The following is a 6,000-nucleotide window of genomic DNA, read 5'->3' on the forward strand; positions in this document are numbered from 1 at the left end:
TTGGCAACCCCTCAGCGACAGCCATTTTCCAAGCAGCAAGCTGTGCAATCTACTGCTTTCCACAACAACACAAGTGATAGAGGGCTGCCAATGTGGGACTGAGGAAGCCTTCCTTGACACGTTATCTGGGCAACAGAGGTCAAGAAAGCCAGAAACTGCTAGACAAGTCCAATAATTACTGTCCTTACTCATGAAGGAGATGATGATAAATATGTCCCAAACCATGGCAGAGAAGGTAGAAGGAGCACTCCCCTGCAGCCATGATGCTGCTTGGCTGAGCATCACAGCAGCCCCAATGTTCCCGCACAGAGCTGCCAGGAGATGGCTGTGTCCTGGAGCTGCCTTGGTGCTCAGCTACAGGGACCCTTCAGCACTGTCTCCCTAAATCAGATGATGTGTCTCTATTTCATAGGGCCTCTCTCTGTAAGTATCACAGGCCAGAACCAGTCTGCCAGAGCCAATTCTGCCTTTGCCAGCACAGTCCTTCCTGCAGACTCTGGTGGTGGCACCAACAGCCTCCGTCTTGAGACCTGGGGACCCTAAACATGCTGCCCCAGAGTGATGGCTCGTGAGAGCCATTTGTATTACCAGATGACTAGAGAGTCACACTGACACCCACTGGGCCCCCTGGCTCTGCTTTGTTTGGGGTGGCACTCTGGCCTCGTCACCGTACACTGGGTTGGGGGAAAATGAGGGAGGGCAGGATAAAACCCAGTGTGATAGAAGTTTGACACACTGCCAAGCCAGAGGACTTCTGGATTGAGGGGGGGGGGTGTCACACTAGGGGTGGCCAGCATCCCTTTGCTGCCAGTAGGTAAAGCTTTCATTTGGGGAACTGGACTGACTACTTCCCAGCAGTGGTATCACTATGACAAACTATGGCAAAGCCCCCACCTCAGCCCAAAGGATATCTGGAGCCTCAGCAAGTGAATGTGCCAAGCCAGCTATTTTGAGTGGTCAGTGTTTGGGAGCTCAGGGATGTCCTGGACCAACATTGACACAGAGATGCCAGCTTATGCGTCCCTACCCACATGAGCAGAGGTGTTATGATGGTGCTTTGTCCCAGGGAAAGGCAGGGCTATAATGTCCAATGCTGTACACCTTTCAAGAGAATGCCCTATGTCTGGTTTAGATAGGACAACCTTATGCTGGGAAGAGAGATTACCGAATAACTGGGGCGAAGCTGAGCATGGGCTCTGCCTGAGCAGTTGTGCTCAGCTATGTCTAGACTTGTGCAGAGGGAGGATGTGCAATTAGCCAGGACAAGCATTCAGTTTCTTTGCTAACAAATCTTACTTTTCCCTTTTCAGACTCTGAGCAAGGGCAGAGAGAAGGGGAAGAACATTCTCATATAGGGTATACGGTGCCCCTGGTCTCCTGATTGCAAACTATACTGGACTGAAAGATGCAGAGTATGGGAATCAGCCTCCATTCCATTGCTAGCACCACTCTAATCACTTCTGTTCATGCAAGAGGAGGCTGGGAGCTTGTGATAGACCAACTGTTATAGGGTAGCCTCTCTGAGAAGAGCATTCTCCTGCTGCCGTCACCACTTCCACTCACACTAACTTTTATGCTCCTTGGAAATCAGAATAGCTTACTTATATGTTGATCGTAGGGCTCTGGATTGCTGTCTGGCAGCGGACAGCATCCAGCCCCTGGGAGTCAGGAAAGCGGATGAAGAACATGTCCAGCTTTTTCACCTTACTGCTGCCCTCACCCTTTACTGAGCTGCTTTTGTGATCTGAAATTATTTTTAAAACTTTAAAAACTTGCACTGTTTCTCCTTGTGTCCCAGGAGCTGCAGAAAAACAAAAGTCAGCAGGTCCTCAGCATGAGTCAGAGCTGTGCTGGACATGTATGGCCCTTATCTGCGTGTGTTGGCCTCGAGACAGGGTTCTGCCTTTTCCTTTCCCACTGGTCATTGCTCTCAGACGGTCATTATTGCTGCCTGGGAAGGCAGTGAGGATAGGTCAGTGGGGGCCTTTGACTGTTTCTGATATTTCCCAGTGTGGCATTTTACTGGAGTCTCCACAGCAGTAAGAGCACTCAGGCTCTGGGATCGTGCAAGGGGAGGTTGGTGTGAATGCTCCCTTAGGTGAACTCCAGCCAGTGCTAGTCCATCAGGAGACACTGGGAGCTTGTAGTAGCTGCTAACTTCAGAGATGCCTTGCTGCTCTTTGCTTTGACTCATAGTGACTAAGGCCCTTTTAACTTCTCTTGTTATCTGTCCTTCTGCTTTTGCATCCCTAGTCCAAGAAAGCTGGATGTTGACCCTGGAGATCTTGCCTCAGTGACGTGGCTGTCAGGACGCAGCCTTCTCCTCTATCTGCTGTAATATCAATGCTAGAGTTCCTGTGCACTGCAGTGAGGTAGGTGCCCTCCTTCATCATTGGGAATCAACTCCTTTTAGGCCCTGTGAAAAACCAGAGGCAGTCATTGGGTCAGGGGAAATATGGCAGCAGGACATATCTCCCTCAATAGGAATGGGCAAACTCTAGGCTTTTGTCCATCTTTGGAGTTTTTCAAGACCAGACTGAATAAAACACTGAGCAATGTAGTCCCCTAAAAGGGATCTCAGAGCTGAGGTCCCTGGTAACCTAAATTATCATATGATCCTAGGCAACTGGTCCAAAAGATTCCTACGGCACTGGAGTTGGCAGAGGAGCACCTCTCCAGAGGATTGCTGGGGGGTTATGACCAAAGAGGCAGATTCTGTACCAGTACATGGGGCTGCCCACCACACTGTTCCTTCTGTGCTACTGGGGAGTGACCTTGTTGCATAAGTGCTTGTGGAAAACCAGGGATCCACTAGTGAACTTCTGCCTTTGAGCAGAAGTTCACTAGTAGGGAGTAGGTGCGATTTCCTTTTGAAAATTCCCCACTAGGATTTTCTACAAAGTGTCTCTTTATCATATTTCCATTCTCCTCCCCCCGTTGCACTCTGATTTGACTTTCTCAGTTCTTCAGCTGGCAAAAGAAAAAAAAAAATCACAGAATCACAGAATGGTGGAGGTTGGAAGGGACCTCTGGAGAACATCTAGTCCAACCTCCCTGCTCAAGCAGGGTCAGCTAGAGCACATTTCCCAGGATCGCATCCAGGCGGGTTTTGAATATCTCCAGCGAAGGAGACTCCACAACCTCTCTGGGCAACCTGTTCCAGTGCTCAGTCACCCTCACAGTAAAGAAGTTTTTCCTCAATAATAAACCCTCCAATTCTTAAATGAACTATAGCAAAAATGACCAATGAGGAATGCTGCCAGTTTAGGATCCATGGCTTTAGGTTGAGTGCCAAAGGATAATAAGAATTCAGAAAAAGTTTCAGACTAAGAATATTTGTTTAATTAAAAAAAAGTCCTTCCTTGGTTTTCTGGCTAAAACTATATGTTGAATTAGCCCCTAGCCATGAATGATCTCAGTGTCCTCTGGCCTTTCTGTCAGACATCTGACGGCTTATCTGGCTACATCAGCAAGCAGGTAACTGCAGCTCTGGTGACAGAGAGCCCTTCCTTGCCCTTTCCAGTTCCCCAGTTATTTAACAGTATCCTGAGGACCATTTCTCTTCCTTCACCATCTCTGCTTTCCCCTCCAGGAGCTCTTGGCCTGTGCAGAAGTGAACATCAAGCCCCCCAGCTCAGCATAGCAGCGCCAGTGATTATGGAGTAACCCATGGGCAGGCAGTGCTCTGGGTGTGTGCGCGCGGTGGGAAGCTGAGGCTGGCTGCCCAGGCATCAGGGCAGCCAAATGGCTGCCCTGTGAGTGCCTTGAGCCCTGCCCACACACTCTACGCTGCTGGCGTGCCTCACCTCTGCCATGAATGATGCATCAACAATGGATTATGAACTGCTGTCCCCCTCCTTGGTCGAGCACCCAGCTGGTGCTGCAGGCATGGATGCTGAGCAGAAAACCGTCTTTGCCTTTGTCATCTTCCTCCTGGTCTTCTTGGTGATGCTGATGGTGCGCTGCTTCCGTATCCTGCTGGACCCCTACAGCCGCATGCCCGCCTCCTCCTGGACTGACCACAAGGAGGGGTTGGAGAGGGGCCAGTTTGACTACGCCTTGGTGTAGATGGCAGGGATGGGGCGAGCCTGGGTGCTCTGTGTGCCTCCCACCCCAGCTGGCCCCGGCCCCGGCCCCCCCTTCTTCTGTGGTGTTGCCCTGGGCCAGCAGGGATGCTCTGGGCAGGGAGGCAAGGTGGGGCGCTTGTCCGGGGCGGGTTTTCTAGGGGTTTCTGTCTTTTCTAAGCACTTTTCGATTCTCTTCCCAGTCTGCAGCACCCTTGGGGAGATGTGTTGGAGGGACAAAATGAGGTTACCTGGTCCCTGCTGCCCACTCTCCCCCTGGACAGTGCCATGTGCTGAGATGAGGGGCAGGAGGCGACGGGGCAGAGCATGCCAGAACCTCCCTCCAGCCACAGCCTGCAAGGCTCCAGGGCTGGGTGGCTCTGCCTGTTGCCAGGCAAGAGCTTTGATCCCCATTTCCTCCTGCCCCTCATGTTGCCCTTGTCCGTGACCCTTGGGGCGTGCTAACTCTGGTCCCGTATGTCTGCGTGTGTGTGCCCTTGTAGCTGAGCTGTGTCCGTGAGGGGGCTTATAGGCACCAGATCTAAGTGCTGGCTTTGTTTCTCTTTGTGTGGCAGCCCCAGTTCCCACATGTGAGGAGGAGACCCCATGCACAGTCCCCTTCTGGCAACATGTCCTGCATCCTGCTCTCCGCTTTACAACATAGAGATCTGTCCCTGCCTAACTAGTGCAAATGATCTGAGCAAGTTGCAGTCATGCAGCTACCTGCAGAAGTGCCTGGGCAGCCCGCTTTACAACATAGAGATCTGTCCCTGCCCAACTACTGCAAATGATCTGAGCAAGCTGCAGTCATGCAGCTACCTGCAGAAGTGCCTGGGCAGCCGTGCTGCCTTCCTGGCGCAGACTGTGGGTCCACAGCCATGCCGGCAGGGATGAAAAGCCCTGCATGATGTTTGGGAGATGCCCCCTCAGCCAGCCCAGGCCTGGCAGCCTCCCAGTAGGAGCCCCCTCTGGCCATTCCCTGCTCCAATGGGAGCTGGATAGCCTCCCCATGTTGGGAGTGGCCAGCCCTTCCCTGGCCATCCTGTACCTGGGTAGCAGATGGGCAACGTGAGGAGCTAAGGGTAAAACAAAGATGGCTTCCCACCTTCTGCAGGAGCTGTGCCTATCTTGTAGGGGTATTGCAGCTTGCCATGGGGCTAGCAAGAGCTCTGGGGGTTTGTGGCCATGGGCCAGTAGAAAGGTTTGTGCTAAGGGACTGAGCCCCTAGGGGAGACCCTCCTTCCCTACCATGGAAATAAAGCTGCAGTGTGCTAACCCCACATAATTCTTCCTCTGGTCTTTGATGCATCCCATCAAGCACTCAGAAAAGTACCAGTTGCTCCCCAAGCTATGGCAGGCTGCCCCATCTCTCTCTGTCTGGGCTAAGACTCTACCTGCACCTCTCCACACAAGCTGGAGCTGCACCACAGAGGAGGGGTGCCCTGTGGGGCAGGAGCTGGCCCATCCTGCCCTAGTCCCAGTTCAGGACTATCACAAGGTGGTGGTGCTGAGGGTGGCCTGGCCTGTATCTGGGGCACAGAGGGGGCTCTCTGCCACAATAAGTACTGCATGACATCTAGACCAGCACTACTGGGAAAGGACAGTCGGTCCTAGCCACATCCTGTGTAGGGCTGGTGGGTTGTGCCTGGGCATGCCTCCTGCAGCAGTCTGGGTCTGTGTGGTGAGTGCTGCTGTACAGGCTGAGCAGGCAGCAGCCTGGTGGGTACTACTGTGTTCAGAAGAACCTTTCCTCTGGAGACAATCCCTGGGAGTGACATGAGGGCTGACATGAGGGCGGGATGAGAGGAGTCACAGAGGGGAAAAGGCTCAGGGACTTATCTGGGGGAGCTGCACATCTCTGTGCCCAGAGGTGAGCACTCTGCATGGCTGTGTCAGGAGGACCGGTGTTGAGGCAGCAGCTTACACCCCCTCTAAG

General features: G+C 52.8%; 1 non-coding gene across 1 annotated transcript in view; it reads left to right on the top strand.

Annotated features, from left to right (window-relative positions):
• LOC104149734 (uncharacterized) overlaps window positions 1-5,346 on the top strand; it is a 50,600-nt gene extending 45,254 nt beyond the window's left edge. The window contains exons 2-3 of the transcript XR_011136375.1: window positions 2,254-2,372; window positions 3,593-5,346. This is a non-coding gene — a transcript (uncharacterized protein). The remainder of the gene's footprint in view (window positions 1-2,253; window positions 2,373-3,592) is intronic.
• Window positions 5,347-6,000: the final 654 nt, after the last annotated feature.

This window comes from Struthio camelus, chromosome 26, assembly GCF_040807025.1.
Source record: "Struthio camelus isolate bStrCam1 chromosome 26, bStrCam1.hap1, whole genome shotgun sequence".
Lineage (NCBI taxonomy): Eukaryota > Metazoa > Chordata > Aves > Struthioniformes > Struthionidae > Struthio > Struthio camelus.